This window comes from Tachypleus tridentatus, chromosome 1 (assembly GCF_004210375.1).
Source record: "Tachypleus tridentatus isolate NWPU-2018 chromosome 1, ASM421037v1, whole genome shotgun sequence".
Lineage (NCBI taxonomy): Eukaryota > Metazoa > Arthropoda > Merostomata > Xiphosura > Limulidae > Tachypleus > Tachypleus tridentatus.
The window spans coordinates 179,589,082-179,609,402 of NC_134825.1; the positions used below are offsets into that span (position 1 = coordinate 179,589,082).

General features: G+C 30.8%; 1 protein-coding gene and 2 long non-coding RNA genes across 10 annotated transcripts in view; 1 reads left to right on the forward strand and 2 right to left on the reverse strand.

Annotated features, from left to right (window-relative positions):
* LOC143231689 (anoctamin-9-like) overlaps positions 1-20,321 on the reverse strand; it is a 368,893-nt gene that overhangs the window by 211,555 nt on the left and 137,017 nt on the right. The gene's annotated exons all lie outside the window — the stretch shown is intronic.
* LOC143231704 (uncharacterized) overlaps positions 1-20,321 on the forward strand; it is a 390,747-nt gene that overhangs the window by 184,954 nt on the left and 185,472 nt on the right. The window lies entirely within an intron of this gene.
* LOC143231670 (uncharacterized) lies at positions 939-19,104 on the reverse strand. Of its 4 annotated transcripts, none has more exons than XR_013017107.1 (4): positions 18,972-19,104; positions 9,575-9,712; positions 3,134-3,238; positions 1,827-2,148 (listed from the first exon to the last, which is right to left on the reverse strand). It is a non-coding gene; the product is annotated as an uncharacterized LOC143231670 (long non-coding RNA). The 4 variants fall into 4 exon arrangements; XR_013017111.1 differs by lacking the exon at positions 18,972-19,104 and adding an exon at positions 13,144-14,112; XR_013017112.1 differs by lacking the exons at positions 9,575-9,712; positions 18,972-19,104 and adding an exon at positions 939-1,263 and having other exon boundaries at positions 2,037-2,148; positions 3,134-3,259.

Genomic DNA, 20,321 nt, shown 5'->3' on the forward strand with positions numbered 1-20,321 from the left:
TTATACGATTCATAAAAGTAATTTTGAAGTTTGAAACTACTTCATCCAGTAGTTGCCTTTTTTGCAATAAAATAGGACAAACCATTAAATAAATGTATTCAGTTTTCATAGTTTACTATGTTAGAATTATGCTTAAAATTCCATAATTAAAATAAAAATATACAGAACAACTATTTGTACATTTAAAAAACTGAATTACTAAGTTTGGGGATTAGGCTCACTTTCAAACCTTGAACATGGACGAGAAATAACTATTAGTAACATTCGGTTATTTGTAAAATATGTATGCATTAACCTGATGTTATCGTAAATACAATTAAATTAGAAATTGATCAGGATATCACAAGAAATTGGTATAGAATTAATTTCAACTTATGATCAAAGCAAGTCTTTTACGTAGATCAGAAATAAAAACATTCCACGATATGAGCACAGGTAACTAAATATGTGTTCAGACCATATTACTTTTATGATTATTGATTAAATATCTTTTTGTATTCAATAAATACAACTATGCATTTACAAAAAATTAAAAACACTATTTGATGTGTGCCAATCAATGAATTAAACTGACACTGCTTCATTTTTTTCACCATTTATTTTACAATAATGAATATTTATAACTTGATATTTAATGAAAAATATACATTTCACAACCAAATTCCTAAAGATAGAAAGATTATTGTTCTTTACAAATCATATTTACTCCTGTTATATCTTGTTTTACTTAAAACATTTTATCAATCTAATGTTATGTTTGTTTTTAAGGTAACTTTAGCATTAAAATTCCAGAAACACTATATTATTCACTGCAATGAGCAATAAATTGCTTAAACCAATCTTTGTAACTTGCTTTGAACAAAATAACAAAAGGTAAAACATAAAGTTCAATAGAATGTGTTTTTTTTTAACTATTAACAAAAAATGTTCAGCTATAGGTAGGTAAGTAATAAATGAAGAGCAGACATCTACTAGTGGTATAGATCATACCTGTGGTAAAGCATTAGCACTTAGTAAAACAATCTTGAAATTATCTTCAAGAAGAATCTGGGAGACACAAGTCACTGTCAATGTTCAGTTACACACACTACAGTTAAGTTTCAGACATTATAACTTCATAAGATTTCTACTTATTACACATTGGTTACTCCACATCCAATTCTTCATCAGATAGGTTTTCACTGATTGGTACAGCTTCTCCATCTACTGTAGCAGCAAGATGATCTTCTCAACCAGCTGCTTCAGGAAGCTTCCCCTCCTCTCCTACAAATTCATTTAATAAAACAATCATAATAAACACCATGTTAGTACAAAATACCACTAACAACAATGATACCAACAATTACTGATGTAATTATCTACATGATATTTAATCAACATAATCTGTCCTGATTTTTCTCAATACATTTTGAAACATTGACAATAAGTAACAAAGCAAATATATAATTTTTACATATATCAATACATTTATCATTCTTATTAGCTATAACCTTCATTCAGGCTTTTTAGTATCTGTACAAAAATTTGCAAACTACCTTTCACAGACAGACCTTTCTTTTAACATTTTCAATGTCAGTTTTTCTGAAAATGAAATATTTGTGTTTTCATTAAATAAGTCTAAACATCTTTTTTTTTAATTAATAACCATTAAATACAAATTAATTATTATTACAGTTAATAATAATGGTTTTAACAATATCTTACTTTAACAGCTAATTTATATTATGCTCTAAACATTTTTTTTTTAATTAATAACCATTAAATACAAATTAATTATTATTACAATTAATAATAATGGTTTTAACAATATTTTACTTTAACAGCTAATTTATATTATGCTCTAACTTCATATTATTATAACATACTTTTTCAAATTTTGTCAACAATTCTCTTATTAAAATTGATACTTCACATTAAATCTTAACTATAACTTTCCAACTTCAACAGACACTTGAATTAAATTTAAGGCACAACTCCCTACTATAATAGTTACTTCTTAATGCAGTACATACTTGACACTGAGTTCATCTCCTTACCATATAGGCTTGCTTTTCTTCTGTCCACTTCATGAAGATTAGTTAATGTTAATCCTACATTTGCTTGCAGGATAAGGGTCTCAGCTGTTAGGTCCACATATGAATCACAGTTCTGCAATTGCAAAGAAAGTTTACAAAGATTAAATTTTTATATGTTCCAATGCCTTCAAATTTTATGATAAATATATTTCATACACATAAGCATTGACATAGACAAAATTTAAAAATAACATTTCTATATATTAATTTTTCAATTATATTTCTTAACAGAGCTAGCACTGGTGGGAGGAGGCTAAAATAGTTCTCTAACCCTAAAGCTACTACTGTCCACAAATTTAGTTTTACCATAATTTCAGATTTAATCCCAGCATATGTCTCACTGCCCCCTTTCCAGTTAAGAAAAATCTGGAACTGGGACTGATTCTTCATAAGTAATTGACTTTTCTAGAACTTGACTTAAAACTTCACATTCAATGAAGAAAGTTCGCCATTTACAATGATTGTAAACCGACTCATTAAACACCTAATGTCCTTTCTTTAATACAATATCCATAGGCAGTTTTGTTCATTATTTCATTCACTTTTCATAAAATATTTTGAATGAGGTATTTATTTCATGTTTTTAACCATGAAAGCAAATTAATGTGTGTATTTTTTAAACTTCTGGTTTGAGTTTAAATGTGCATTTTTATTTCCTCCAAAACTATAAAAGCCTTTTAAAATCAATTTTCAATTTCCCAGCTACAAAAACTGTTCACTGATGTGTCAACACTAACAATCAAGTTTGCTGGTATTAATCAAAAAAGAGAGAGATGAAAATTATGTCTTTTTTGGATAAAGAGAATCCTTCCAACATCCTTGTGATACCACAGCCTGTAATGTGGAGACAGAAATAAAAATATATAAATGTTACACTGTACAACTTTTTTTTTCTCTTTGAATAAACAAACTATGATATCAAATGATATTAATGAACTGGATAAAACACGTACTGTTTAATTAAGCAAAATTCCTTAACATTTCCAAAAAAATCCTTAAGAGATAAAATAGCATGCAAACAAGACCTCATGCTTTGATAATAAATGAAATATTAATACCTCACTATCTTCTCCAGGAAATAGATCACATGCTGCCTCATCTTCACCCATCTATCCTTCTTCAGGCAAGTCTGGGCTGAATGTAAACATCTCTCGTCCACTGAGCTGTTTGAAGACTCATAACGATGAAGATTATTCTAGATTACTCTTCAGATCAACATACATAACAGTGAAAAGAATAAACTTGACAAGTTTAAATATGCACTATGACCACATTCATTAATAATGCATTTTGTACCATATAATATTAAAATTCTCCATCAAGTTGTCTTGCTATTTTTAAGGTTAGCTTACCTCTTCTAAAGCAAAGTACAAGCTATGTTGAAAATAAATATATTATTATTTATATCACAGTGATGATCAGTAATTTCAAGAATGATTTTACAAATTGTTGATCACTTACTTCTTATGTCAATTAAACAATATCAATATTTACAATAGATACACTATGATGATAACATGCAGTTATATTTCATTGAATTAAGGGATGACCAGTAGAGTTCATCTATTACAATTACACCAAGATGATGGTCAACAAACTTTAACTTACTAATAATACTCATCATATGATGACAGTCACATAGTTTTACAATACTTATTTCCCAAATTTATATATTAATTGTTACACTTCACACACGTTTTCGTTAAAAGAATGTAATAAAGATCTAAATTGTTACCAGTCAATAAAGTCTAGTGTATAAAGAATCTAAATAACTTAAAACAATGATACCAACTTATGCACATTTATATGAAAATATTTTAAAAGTATACCATCCTTCATAAACATGAAAAAGAGGAAGACAAGAGTACAAAATATGAAATTCAATAAGTGAACTTGTATTAAAGTGTGGATAGACAGAAAATAAAACACTTTTTTCTTTTTCCAGGCCAAAAATGTTTAAAATGAAATTCTTGTCAAGTTAGACCTAAGAGCTGCTCTCTTGAAGTACACAGAATGTAATGACATAATTGTAAAAAATTAGATATAATATTATAAAAGCACACAGAGAACACAATTTTATAAATTACAGAGAACAAGATGTAATGTTATGAATGCATACAGATAACGATTTATATGCAGGAAATATAACTTTATAAAATTATGATATTATTCAATAATAATGTAATAACGAAGTATTCAGAGAAAACTTGTGCCTAATCTTTATACCAACTTGAATATAAGACTGTTTAGTGCAGGTAGTGTTACTAATTAATTTACTTTCTAACTCACTGATGTTGAGACTATTGAACACTGTGTTTGAAATCCAGTGATGTCAAGACTGTGATACATGTATAAATAACTACAACTAGATGAATGAAAAAAGAGTAAAAGTCACATGAGAGAGAACTTCTGCCACAGAAAAGCTAGACTTTGTAAAGTTAACTGTTGTGGGAGTGAATGGTTGGTAGGTTAGGGTGAAATTTAAAGTTTGAAAGAGATAAGGAGAATAATGTTTCATAAAAGGGTGTTCTAAACCAATTGAACCCACATATGTGGACTTCAACAAAAGAGAGATGATAATTGGATACAAAAAACAGAATAATACTGAAAGTTAAGGATACAACCGTAGTCGCTCATGTGATATCATGACACTACTGTGAATAAAAGAAATAAAAGTTTAGCTTGTTAACTGAATTCTAAAACAATTGAATTGGCTTAAGTGTACTTTGGACAATAAAAAGAAAACTGTATAGTGTCTAAGATACAGATATTATTTCCATAGTGCAAATAATTTTGTACATACATTTAACTTGTTTCAAACATATATTATTTTAAAAAACAAGTGGAGTGCATGTTGTTCATTTTTGTCAGTTTTGCTGCCAGCAAGTCAGAGATATCAACTGTAGAAAATTTTGTAGCCCAACACACCTATAAATTTACATTACTATTAAGTAAGTGTATAACATTTGGTAAACCACAGCCATGATAACACAGTGGTAAGTTGTGGAAGAAGAAAATGTGAAGGACAGTGGAAATAAATAGACCAATATGTGCACAACTATAGTAAAAGTGCAAATAGCATGGAAATTACATGATATATAACCATGTCAAATTTTGATAAAAGAATGGAAAGAGAAGAGATATCTTCATGGATAGACCAGGAATGATAGGCCTTGTTCAACACAACAACATGGCATCCAACTAAAGTGAAGCCCTTTCAGATGCCTTATGCAATGAAATACCTTACAAAGCAGGAAGCTGAGGTAATGTTGGAAGCTAGAATTGTTAAGCCTTCAAATTCAGCCTACCATTTACCAGTTTTAATCTAAAAAATTAGAGATAGGTTAACTGTTTCTAAATAAATTTCCAAATGCTAAATCTTGTGATGAAGTTCAACTCTGAATCAATGGTAAACCTAGAAACTATAAGGTCAGGTTCTCTTCAAAGATCAATTGCAGTAAAGGTTATTGCCAAATTCTAATGAAGACAGGATTTACAGAGAAGACAGCATTTTTAATACTAGATGGATGTTACCAATTTCAGCAGGTGCCAAGTAAACTCTGCAGAAACATTCAACTGCATAACAAGGAGGGTGCTGTGCAATACCACCAATATCAAGCACTATGCAGATGCCATCCTGACACATACTGTAAAATGGGAAGACTATATAAAGAAATATAGAAAGCTGTTACAACATGTGAGAGAAGCAGGTCTCACCATCAGACCTTCCAAATGCTACACTGCATATTATGTGCTGGGACTTAAAGACAGCCATGGAAAAGAAGGTATTCCAAATACAAGATACATTAGCTCTGACTAAAAAGCAACAAGTGAGATCCTTTCTGGATTTATTTTGATATTACAGGAAATTCATCCCAAATTATGTTGAAATTAGTGCACCATTGACTAACCTAACCAAGAAAGGCTTATCGAACAAAGTAATGTGGAAATGGCGACACCTGGTTGCATTCCAGACTTCAAAACCATTGACTGTTTAGGCTGATGCTTCAGTCTTTGAAATTGGGAAAGTGCTCTTACAATAATATAGAGATGGACCGTTTCCAGTAATACATACAAGTGAAAAGTTGTTAAGTAGTGAGAACTACTCTGTTACTGAATCAGCATGTCTAGCCATCATTTTTACCATTAAAAATTTCCAGAACTACCTCTACAGTAAGGAGTTCATCTGGACAGACCATTACCAACTGTGTTTGGGATCCTAGAGTGAAAGCATGAATCAAGCAGTATGAAAGAAGGGCAATACAACATGAGAAAGTGTCCATTGAGAAAAAAAAAAAGGACAATCCCACATGTGAACAATAAAGGACAACATTCCCAGATGAAAGAGTAATAAAGCAAGTTGGAAAAAGAGGAAACCAAGAAAGAGCTGGTCAATAATGTGCTATCAACAGAACTTGACAAGGGGTGTTACAGAACTTCAACAAGACACTGGGAGGGAGAGGGGGGAGATGGCAGGGAACACATATAGAAATGAATAGCACAAGCAAGATGGTGTATACAGCCAGACTGTTCGTTATGTGACCACTGGATCAAAAGAGCTCAGGTAACCAGATATTCCATAATTTGCAAACAAAGTGAAAATGGATGAGCCCAAATAAGAAATGGAGAAAAAAGGAACAAATATAAGAGTCAGAAACAACCCAAAAATTTAGACATGCCTTTTCAGAGAAATTGTTTCTTAATTAATAATGAATGTACCTGAAGAAAAGGTAAAAGCAAAATGCAGCCATGTGTCCAGGATGGAAAAGAAACAAAGGCCAAGACTGTGAATATAGCAAGTTAAAGCCCTCATAACATGGCTAGAGACATTAGGAGCAAGAGTCATGCCTCAAAATAGTGTGTAATGTGATGATGGGATTATTGGAAGGTGATAAAAGGTATCGAAGACATCGACCAGCTTAATTTAAAGGTTGGGCCAAAACAATATATTAAGACAGTGAAATTCCTATATTTGGAACAAGGGAATCATCAGAAGTGGTTTAGAGAAGTACAAGAGAAGATATCAGTTTCCAAGATTCAGGGTTCAACACAGAGGTGGGAGCAGTAACCCATAGAGGGAAAAATAACCTTCTATAAGGCATTTAAAGCCAAAAGCTCTAACACTGTGTTATTAAGACAATGGTGCTAAGGATCAGAAAACAGAAGAAAAACAATAGGGAGAGAGGAATAGGAGGAAGAGACGATAGACAAAGGGTAGAAACCAAAGTGATGCAAAGGTTGGTTATGAAGTGAGTAGAAAAGATAAAAAAGCAATTCAACTAGGTTCAAAGTTTAGAGGTAGCTACCAATAGACCAGACAAAGGATAACCCCCTGGGAGAAGAGTATGGTCAGAGGAGGCAGAGAGAGTGAGAAAAGGAAATTATAAAATAACAAGTGTACATGGGTCAAGGAATGGTAAAGATGATTGAGTAAAGATATGATGAAATGATGGAAAGAAACTTCCACTCAAGACTCCAAGGAAAGAAGAGCAACTTGAAGACCTCATGGCAAATGAGTGGAGCAAGACGTAAATCATGTATGGAAGACTGGGGAATGTAAATGACAGAGAAAAGGGTGTCACACACAATTAGATCTCACTTGCACAGAAACAATGAAAAGAAACGATTGTACATTTCAGAAAGTCATAAGATATTATCAAAAAGATAGTAACTTGATAAAATAGATTAACAAATGAATCACAAAGATTGCTCAAAATCTTTCAAAGTTAAAAAATGAATGTGCCTAAATTATGAACAAAGATAATTTCAAGTGCAAGTTCTTGTAGGGACCCATGAGCATGGAGGATGTTTGACCTTCCTACTGGTGAAGGGATATTACTACATGATGACTGTGTTATGTACTAATGGAATTCATGTCAAAACATGTGGTTTAGGTGGGAAATAGTTCAAGGTTAGTGGCATGAGCAAAAACTCAAGAGTAGGCACACAAGAATTGCTACTGTGTGCAGAGTTAAGTGGATTGTTTAAAAATGATTATATTATCACTAAAAAAAATTAAAATAAGTTTTATCATATATATATATATTTACTGTATATATCATATGGTAAAAATTCAGAATTAGAGCAACAAGAAATAAACAATAATCCTTACAGCTCTAATAGTTGGTCATTGAGAAACGTAAAGCATTTTAAACACATCATTCATGATAAAAAACACGTAGGTTCAAGAAGTCTTGATAGAAGTGAAATGATAAATCATATAACCCAAGTGGGTTGGGAAAAGTGCTGAGCAACTGGGAGATCATTTTCAATGTTAATAGAAGATTTATGGTTGTTGAAATGTTCTCTAAAGGTTGTTTATGTCCTACACATTGATGACTGCATTTTTTTTACACTGTGTAATAAAAATGGTGTTTTTTGTTTAACAACTGATTTCTTTACATAAAGTTTCTTTGTTTGTGCATGTCAGAAAATGAGTTAGTGGTTTTTATGAACTTTGACAAAAGGCTTTACTGCATGTACAATTCTCTCATGTGTAAATAAGAGTAAAGCCACACAAATGACATCTGAGTCACAACTACCACAGGTATATCAACCAGATTTCAAGCATGGTAAAGTTTATCAACATGTACTGGTCCCCTGGTAGAACTGGTACCAACAGAAACAAAAGTATGAGAAGAGTAATTCTCTACCATACCAAACAACTTGGAAGCATGAAAAGTAGTGGAAAACTAAAACTCCTGAAATGGTGTGGAATATGACAGACTAAAATAAAAAGTTAAAAAAAAAAAGAGTCCAAATGTCCTCTCATTGATTACATTCTTCCTTAGAAACATTGTTTTACTGAAAAGAAGAAAAAATCAGTGGCAAAACCCATGAATCTAATTTCCTGAGAATTAAAGTCTGCATATAACATTGAACTAAATTCCTGGGAAAACGTACCAGTAGCATGTTCAGCTATAATGGGAATTTCTGTCGTCAATACACTGATCATATGTTACTGCAGCAGTAATTTGGTTTATCAACATATTAGATACCCAGAGCTCTCATAAATATGAACAAATGTTCTTAATGTAAGACTCAGGGAAAAGAAGAAAAATACCAAAGACAGGAATTTTTATTGTTTATTTAGTTGTTGTGGTTTTATTTCTGAAAATATTTTTGACTATTTGAAAGCTATAGGAATATTCTTCTGTGACATCATATGTTTATTCTGGTTTATAAAGTGCAGTCAATAATAATTAACTGATTGAAATCCAAATTATTTATTAGATAAAAATTAATCTTGACCAAAAAATATAGAATTTAAACATTTTATATTTGAAAAGAAAGATATAAACCCTTAACAGAATTAGATTTATCTTCATTAATTTTCTAAAAGGTACAACTGAAGATTGCCATTTAAACTCTTAAAATGCTTCAGTAGTTTAACACTAATAATACAAACACAGAAAACTGTACAGTTGATTTAAAAGACCTTTATACTTTATGTTTTTAGTAGATAATAGATGCATAGATAACAAGATAAACTACATTACCTTCATCTCTCTAGTCTACGTAAATACTATTCTTTTCATTCTCACTTTCAACATCATCATGGGAAAACTTGCATTTGTCACCTTCCTTACACTGTCCTTACTTATAAAAAACACACAGTACAGATTTAGGATCAGTTCCTGAAATTAAAATAGTTATATCACCTTTCTGCAAGAAATGAATATAACTGAACTGTATCCATGTTAAGAGTAACAAGATAAAACACTTCAATGCTGTGGTGTGTGATTTACATGAAGCAGACTTTTATCGCTTGTTTTTATTCACCCTAAGAATATCAGTGACCTAAGTATTGAAAAACACACAAAAATTATGAAAACTAATTTAATATTAAAGATAGCTATGTACAGTATAAGAATTCATGCTTTCAGTTAATATGTACACAATACTTGTACCACAACTTGTTACATAAGTTTTAATTTTTTTAAAGTTATAAAAACAGATAAAATGTCCCAACATGCATTTTTAAAATGTATAAAAATAACATTCAACAAAGTTACATCAATATTAGCTATGTTAATAATTTCATTGTACTTGTAAAGCCAATTATTGTTGGTTAGTCACAATTATCTACCTGATTTATGTCTCTGCTAAGTGTTATAACTGCAGAATTCATATGCAATAAAACTGCATTTTTTACAACCATTCCTAAAGAAAATATTTAACTCTCACTAATTACAAGTGAAAAAATTAGTATAATTTTAGTGCCAGACCTTAAAAAAACACTGAAAAATAAATATTTAGAACCTTAAATGGGTGAAATTGTGAACCTGATGTTCCACACTTTAGAAATTCTTTTATATATGACTAATTCTAAAAAATTCCTTACTTATGTCAGGATTTCAAAGTCAGGGAAATGTATCTCTAAAAGTAGAAAGCAAAGAGGTTCCATCTTTAAACACATTTAAGACTATGTATCAAGAGCAATATTGATATGGTTGAATACATCATGATGTATTTCGGTTTCTATATAATACATAAGGTATAAAAAACCATAATAATTCTGGAGAGTATTTTAACTTTTTCTTGAATAACTCAGTCTGAAAGATTCAACTTACGTTATTATTTGCTATTTCTAAGAAATAAAATCTTAAAAACCTTTATGACCTACTTAGACAGCCAGATCATTGATGCATCCAAAGATAATCTGTATTAATAACATTTTATGTAGTAATTCTTAAAAGTCTTCAGTTAACTATAAAATCCTATGTTTGTTAGTACTATTAAACCTCACATTGACATATTCTCCTGCTCATTTTACACCACTTCAAAACAAGCAAAAGCAACAATGGAAAAAAAGAAAAAAATTAAAATTTTTGTATTTATATGTTTACAAAAACATGCCATATCAACATGTAGGGGGGAGGTTAAGTGATTAACAATATATCACGCATTTCGTGAGAAACCAACTTGAAGTAAAATGTATTTCAGAACAACTGTTGCAAACTCCTTCTTTGTTATTCTGAAGATGACCTGAGAAGGTCAAAACATTGTTCTCAGCTTTATTTTGGTATAATCAGTTGTCCTGAGATACATATCATGTACTTGTTATGTTGAAAGTCATACAACAATGGGAATATATAAATTCCAAAATTTCTTGCTCACACTCTCTATTGAATTACATAGAAATAACTTATGGGAAAGCTAGTCTAATCTAGCTTTTGTATTAGGTACAATTAAGATAATAAACCTTTTTTACTCCATACACAAATTACACTGCACAATAAATTTTTTTAAATGTTTTGCTTCCTGAAAAAAGGTTTTGCTGTTTGTGACAGGTATCTGGTGGGTATGCACAAATATAGTTTTGGTTTTGCTTCATCATGTAGAAACTTTGAGAAATAGACAGTTAACTGTTTACTGGCAATAACTTATTTAATTGTGTTTATGTTTGTAATACGCTAGTAAGTTCAACATAATTAAAAGTGTTTTGCTCCTGATTTTTGTTTGTATTCAATGTCTGGTGCAACACGTTGCAGTGCCCAACAGTAGTCAGCAAGCATTGACAAATTCCAGTTGCCCTGATATTGTTTTCCCATGGTTGCAAAACTAAAGATTTTAATGAAACTGTAGGTAATGGACAAATGTGGATGTGATTTTCGTTACCAGCAGCCAAAACTCTACAAGGAACACCCAACAGTGTTCAAGAAGCAAAAAACTTTGTTGTGCAGTGTTATCTAACATTAACTTCATTCTCCACAAGCAAGGTAAAGTGACAGAAAAAACCTATGTCATAATATAAAGAGTAGTATTTTACCTTTCTGTGTTGTTACAGATTTGAATGTCAGTTGTTACAGAACTGACCACACCTTTTCAGCATGATATTAAAGCAGTAAAATGAGATAAATAACATCCAGAATTTGCCTTTATCAGACCCAATTTAAATACATCTGATCTATTTAGGATGTGTGTGTTGGTGTGCATCACCACTGAATATACCCCAAATCAGTCATTTTCTGACCTCAACAAAGTATTTGGTTATTTCATAAACATATTTGATACACTAGCCAAAGAATACTATAAAAAACAGAAACAAGAAACAGTCTCACCTCTGCCTTACACACCATCCCATGTGCACCAGACAAAACAACATCACCAAACAAGTAGCATCACAATATAATTGAAAAAACAATTAGTCAACATGACTATAATCCATAATTACTACACGACCTGTGTGAGGTCACTCACACAATCAGCAGAACTTCACAAGTAGCATGAAAATTTCTAAGGCAGACATAAAGAAGAAATTCTAGTCAAAAATAATAATATCTAGATATTTTCAAACATTTGTTAACTTTTCATAAGTCTATACAACTGCTGTCTTCAGCAAGTTTTACTCGTGATAAATTTTAAAGGAAGTAAGCATTAACAGTTTTTATGCCCCTGTAAAAGTGTTTTTTGTGCATAACATAAAGCCATAAAAGCATGAACTTGTTTACCTTTTTTAATACTACTAAAATATTATGGTATAAACATTTGATGATATTTTAGATTTTGTTATGTCATTAAAACTTTTGATTACTTTTCCATTATTTACAATTTGTTACCCTTTGTAGTTACAAAAAAAAACAATATGCTCATTAACTTTGAAGGAGTTTCAAATTGACAGGGTTTATAATTTTGTTGTTTTCTGACAATAATTATATTTGCTCAGGTTGCAAGCTAAGAAGTGATGCATTAAATTAATTTTGATTCTCCTTTATTATGTTTATAAAGAATACTTGATTATGAGTTCCAATAAAAATTGCTAGGTTTATCAGCAGCTTTACTTAAAACCTCGAAATACCTACCTTGTAGCTTAATATTGGAAAATGCCACTACCACAGCACCTTCTTGGATATAAAATATGACAATTGTCAGTCAGGTTTTCAAAGAAATCTATGTGGTCTTGATGACATTCTGTAAACCCTGACATAATGTGATTGGCATTAACATGTTGCTGCTTGCTGGTAATATCAGCAGCAGGTTACCACAGAGATGTATTGTTCTTAGTATACATATACAGTAAATGCCATTGAAATAATGTGCTTTATACAATTTCAGATTACTGCACCTATATAAGCAGCAGTTTCATGTAGGGTGAAATTCTCCTGCAGGGTTAAGAACCTAAAATAACAAACCAACATTTACTATTATGGAGTATATATAGTTGCAAATCTACAATGTGACTTAAATGAATCTTACAAATCATAAATGATCAAGTCTGTAAGCACTTGTCTGTAATGGCAGATTCATTGCTCTTAACTTTATCCCTCTGTTCCTAGAAACATTTCTTGAGATGTCTCTGAACCAAATAGTTTAGAAATAGTAGATATTTTATTTTTACCTAAACACATTGAATAAATTTTTATTTCTCAAAAGGTTATAGAAGTTGCAATTTAAGAGATGTTTTCTTGTAGGAAAGACAAATAGAAAGTTCACTAACATAAGTTTCAGTATTAAATGATAAATAGAAAAAACAAACAAATATGCAAATCAGGTACATATTGTAATGATGTAAGGAAAACACAAGGTAAAAAAAAATTAATTCAAGAAAAAACAAAATATAGGAGTTTGAGAGTGTTTAAAAGAGGATAACTTATTGTTTAATTTTAAAAGTATAATTAAGAGAACAGACTACTAATTTTCATCATTGGTACGACTCATCATTTCAAAAAATACAATAGTCTTCTTCCACTAGATGGTTGGTGTTTAACCTTCCAGTCCTCTTTACTTCAAATTTGATATCTTTAATGCTAAACATCTTTTTTCTTGATCATTTAGTGGAAATGTGTACAAAGAAAGCATACTCATATTAAGAATTTCAACTTACATTCTTTGTCCAGTGAATAATGTCACTCCATGACTTTTGTTCACTGACAGCGTTGGTCATCAGACATTTTCAATCATTATCATACTTGGTCAACCAGGAATATTTTAGCTATAACCCATTTAACCTGGACTCTATATACAGTACTAAAACATACCTAGGAATGGATTAACTGAGATCTTACTATACCAGTTAAGTGTCTCCTTTATTTTAATTACTTCTACAGCTACCCCAATGTGCCAATTCTTTAATGATTTTATTTTACGATTTTCCAATCTTAATTCAGTCCAACCCTTTTTAAAAACAAATAGACTTACTTTAGTTTATCATATTTGATTATTTTATAACTGTGATTTTATCTGAATCTTTTTCAGTCTTCAAATTCTGTAGTATTCACTGTTTCTGTTTCCAAAATTAGTTTACTTCAAATGTTGAGAGTTCCCAAGTTTATGTTGAAAATAGTGCACTGAGTAAGACAAAGAAAAATGGTACTTTTCTATAGACCTTTACAAAGCAGAATAATTAGGATAAAGAACATTTTTGAGTCAAATCTAACACACAGTACCTCGGTACACACCCACACTATCCCCTTACTATGTGTGCAAAGTTTTAGGTTCTCTTCCCTTGGATGCATTGCAGTCACACATACAACTCGTCATAATGTTAATGGTTAACTCTGTGTAACCAAGTTATCCAGCTCAGACAGTTCTTCTTTTAGTTTGGCTCTTAAAACGTGTAAACAGATAAACTATTGTTTCATGAACCAAAATCAGAAGTGTGTTAGTTTGGTGCCAAATCTTCTCACTACCTCCATATGATAATTCCAATGTACTGGTCATTCTGAAAGTCCATTGACCAATGAAACTAAAGTGGTGACCTGAAAATGAACAGATTCAGTCAGGTAAGAGACTGTACATTTTCACTAATGACAGCAACAAAAACAAACTCCTACAGTCAAGATTCTGAAGGTTGTCTTGTGGTCTTTCTACAAAACACAGTAATGTTTCCTTCTTCACCATTCAATAACTTTATTGATGCTCTTTTCCTCATAGTTCCTGGGACCTACTGAAAGCTACATCTTGTAATATTCTTTGGAGAAACACAGTAAGCCAAAAATTAAAGAAAAACCAAAGTAAAGAACTAACTATACCTTAGTAACGAACAACACCATGTGAACTTGATGTACTTCCAAACTGAAATTGAAAGTAACAAGTATTTTCATTTCTTGCTTGTATAGTTCATATGCTATGCTGTGTTCTAGCCAAGATAGTGCATAATTCTACTCGTGATTCATGGCATGCGCACGTTTTACTGATTTCTAGTACTCATCTGGATAAATAGTAACCAATGTTCATATCTCTAGTATTTGCTCAGATAAACAATCATCTATGTTCTGATCGCTAGTGTTTTCCTGGATAGATACTGTTGTGTGTTACGATCCTTAGCACTTGCCTGATTAAAAGTATGCTCAAGTTACGTTTTCTTACAGTAAATAATTACAGGTGTTCGTATGTCACTCTATAGTCTTCTATAGAGTGACAAATTCTATTTGTCCTTCAATTTACATAGAAATTTTATGTAGATGTGTGTTAGTATAATATTTATAATATACCCTACTTTCATTATTCTAATCATGATACTTTTCAATTTATGAGGAAAAAAAACTATTCACGACGCAAGGGTACAAACACAAAACCAAGACATTCCTACAAGTATAAGATTACTGTGTGATAAAATGTCAAAAAACAATATACTTCTACTGATGAAATAACTTGTAAAACTGAATCATTTCTCTGAAATTACCTTTGAATATTTAATCTTTTCTATCAAATTAAAAACTCTATTTCCTAGACTAAGCTCACTATTTATATCATTTCCGACTGTTGTTTTATATGAATACCTTAAAGTACTATCTATACAAAGTTAATAATGCTAGTATCAGATGGATTACTATTAACATTCAATGTATTTCACATTCTTAATAGTTTGGTGTGAAAAATTCTATTTCTTTATTATATGAAAATTCACTTAAGCCAACGTTTTAGTTTTGTTCTCTCATCATGTTTAGAGACATTTTCTTCTGTCCTCTTATAATACTTCATTTGCAGCTAGTAGTTAATGAGAATCACAATTTTCTGATAAAAAGTACCTTAAATATGCTATGCACGTAAACACCAGTAAAACAGTAAAGTGTTAGATAGAAAAAGTGAACCCCAGGAAGTTTGTGATTTCTCATTTTTTCTCAAATATAGCTACATTATGAAGAGGTGTTTAAACTAATAATAATATGATAGTATACACTAACCAAACAATAAATATATTTCTCAGTTCTCAGAAAGAGCACACTTTATGTTCTCAACACAACAAAGGTAGGGCAAATATCACTGCATCAAAGGTATGCAGTTTTGCATACTTTTTAATATCATGCATATCTGTTAAAGTGATAATTCGATTAGCCATTGTTGTTTTCCTCTCAATCAATTGATAAGAAATAATGGAACCTGTGAACTACAGTTACCAACAATTCTTGTTATTCGTTTATCAACTGAAGAAGAGTTAGTTTAATTTAAATTATATTACGTTATGGACGAATAATTATCTTCTATATTCTACAATTCCGACAAAGTGCACAAAATAACCAATAAAGAGTGGTGTGGACACATTTGCAAATTTTAGAAATTTTAGTTTGTTTGTAGTTATGCACAAAGCTTCACATTGTACTATCTATGCTCTATCCACCACAAGTATCAAAAATGTGTTTATTGTGTTGTTAGTAAGCAGACATTCCACTGTGCCATTGGAAAGTTTTTAAACCTATAACATATGTAATAATAAAAGCTATGTGGAACGTTTTTTTATTCTATTGACAGAAATTTTATTTTCTGAATGAATGAAAGCTGTCATATAATTTATTGTTCAAGAAAATATTATATAGAAATAAAGATGTATACAATTAAAAATTAAAATATGCCTAAAACGAGTTAAGTAATGATAAAGTATATTTTAACATTTATATTTCAATGTCAAAAGATCTTTAATAAATTTCCAATTTTATTGATTTTTTCTTAACTTTGTTTTAATCATTTGATAAACATTAAAATTTGCTGTCAGCCATCGATAAAAAAGGAAATCTGTATTGATAAATGTAAGTAATGAAAAATATTACAAAGAAATAAACGAATATATCTTTAATAATAAAAAAAAAATAAGTTCAGTTACAATATGGATCATAGATGTTACTTTATCATTACAAGTTTACTTCTGAAAACGTGACATTTTCTTCCTTTGATTCAATTTTCATCTTATTTCTTGTGTGTCACGCTTGTCCATTTTATTGGTAAAAAAGGTTTTTTGTTTACTTGGATTTAGTTGTAAATTATTTTGTATAAGTAATGTTTTCCAGGGGGTTATTAATAAGTAGTAGTTACGATTGTTCTTCAACACAGCAGAAACAAAATAAAGAACAGTGGAAACACTGAACTAAGAAATTCAAAACACAGTTAACTGGGCTAAATATAATTAAAGAACAACCACTAGAGAAGTCTTGTGAATGAATAAAAATATATTTAGCCACACGACATTAATAAAATGGAACACTATGGAACTATATTCGAAAACTGAATATATAGTAAACTAGAATTGTAATTCAGTGATAAACTAGGTAATGAGAGAATTATTAAACTAATAAGACAGTACAATAGTATAAATATCAAAGGAACATTTATGGCATTAGAGAAAATGCGGTACTACGCTTGATAATTTGAAACTCAGAAAACAAAACAAAAAAAGTAGAGTTCTCGTCATGAGAAATTGTTTAAACCGTACATTTTGAGGTAGGAGGTAGCCCATGTTTATTATTTTGAATATTCCACTGTTTGAGTTTTATAAGTACAAAATCTAATCTCACTGTTCTTAAAGGGTATGTTTTCAAAGTGAATGCTGTAGTTAAATTGTTGCTGATAATGAGGTCCTTCATATCCGTTTGTTTTATTTAATGTATTTCAAGCTGAATATACATAATACTTTTGTATATTATACCACATTTCCATTGATTTCTTACAATTACCTTATTAAGTTCTGTTTCCATTTTTTATGGTATAATTGAATCTTTAATAGAAGGTTTGCTATAGAGAGCACTACACGTGAGATAATCTGTATTAGACTGGCTGGGAGAACGTTGGGTCATAGTTACTGTTTTGTACCAGGGAGGTGGATTATAAATCAATGGAAATGTACTATAATTCACAAATTAATATGCATATTCAGCTTGAAATACATTAAATAAAACAAACAGAGTGAGGGACCTCATTATCAACAACAATGTAACAACAGCATTCTCATTGAAGACAAACTCTTTGAGGAACCGTGAGATAAAATTTCGTACTTACAAAACTCAAAAGTGGAATATTCAGAATAATAAACACAGGCTATATACCTCAACATGTATTTGGAAAATGTAAAGCTTAATAAATTTGACATGACTACAGCTCTGCTGCTTTTAATTTGCTTTATAAATTTCCAATTAACACATATTGTATTGTATTTTTCTTCTGCCCTAAATGTCCCTTTGATATTTATAATATTGTGCAGTTTTTTTTCTTTAATAATTGTTCAATTACCTAGTATACTAAATATTCAGTTTTCGAATCTAGTACCATACTGATCTATTTTATTAATATAGTGCAGCTAATTATATTTCTGTTCATTCACAAGACTTCTGTTGTGGTTACTCTTTAATTATGTTTCGCCTAGTTCAGGGGTTCTTAACCTAGGGTGCCCGCACCCCTAGGGGGTGCGAAGATGATTCCCAAGGGGTGCGAGGATGCCCATGAATAATTAAAGCAAATCTATATTTTTACATAAGAGTATGCTTTATATTTCTCCAGGGGGAGCGAGAAATGATTACTGATTTGAAAGGGGTGCAAACACTGAAAAAGGTTAAGAACCACTGGCCTAGTTAATTCTATTTTTATTTTTTAACTTCAGAGCTTCGACTGTTTTTCTTTTCTCTGCTATGATGAAGAACAAACGTTACGACTACTTATAAACAACCTCTGAAAAACATTACTCACACAATTATTTACAACTAACGCCAAATATTTAGAAAACCTTATCACCAATAAAACGAACAAACGTGACACACCACAAATAAAATGAGAATTGAATCAAAGATAAAAAATGTCATCTTTAAGAAGTAAACTTGCAATATGAAAGTGACATCTGTCATCGAAACCGTAACTGTATATATAAATTTTATTATTGAAGGTATATACCGTTTATCCCTTTGTAATATTTTCCATTACTTAAATTTATCAATAAAGATTTCCTTTTTTATCGATAGCTGACAGCAAATTTTAATGTTTATCAAAAGATTAAAACAAGTTAAGAAAAATAAATAAAATAGAAAATTTACGAAAGATCTTTCAACATTGAAAAAAATGTTAAAATATATTTTATGATTACTTATCTCGTTTTAGGCATATTTTAATTTTTCATTGAATACAGATTTATTTCTATACAACAGTTTAAGTTTTCAATGTTTATTTTCTTGAACAATAGATAACAATAAATTCTATAAAAGCTTTCATTCATTCAGAAAATAAAATTTCTGTCAATCAAATAAAAGGAACGTTACACATATCTCGTATTATTAAACAGCTTTCCAGGAGCACAGTGAAGTGTCTGCGTACTAATAACACAGATAAACAGGTTTTGATACTCGAGAGCATAGATAGCTTTGTGCATAAATAAAAACAAACAAACTAAAAATTAGAAATGTGTCCACACCACTCTAGATTTTGTGAACTTTAAATGAATTTTGGAATATAAAACATAGTTATTCATCCATGACGTCATCTAATTGGGGTGTTCGTGAAAGTTTGTTTGTTTGGAAATTTCGCACAAAGCTACTCGAGGGCTATCTGTGATAGCCGTCCCTAATTTAGCAGTGTAAGACTAGAGGGAAGGCAGCTAGTCATCACCACCCACCGCCAACTCTTGGGCTACTCTTTACCAACGAATGGTGGGATTGACCGTCACATTATACACCCCCACGGCTGGGAGGGCGAGCATGTTTAGCGCGACGCGGGCGCGAACCCGCGACCCTCGGATTACGAGTCGCACGCCTTACGCGCTAGGCCATGCCGGGCCATTCGTGAAAGTCGACTTATCTATATTGTGTGTTTTCCTACTTATTTCTATTATTTGCAGTATGACAAAATAGATACTTTTTGGTTATTATGTAACCAGATCTTCTTAATTTTCAAAAAAATTAAGACTTTGCATTTTTTTCTTTCTCAATAAACTACATCTTACTTCATGACAAGAGGATGAATCAATATGTTGATTGCTGTGAACTATACCGAACAGATTCAGTTCATAATAAAGACTGAACCAAAACACTGATTACCATTAGCAGTATC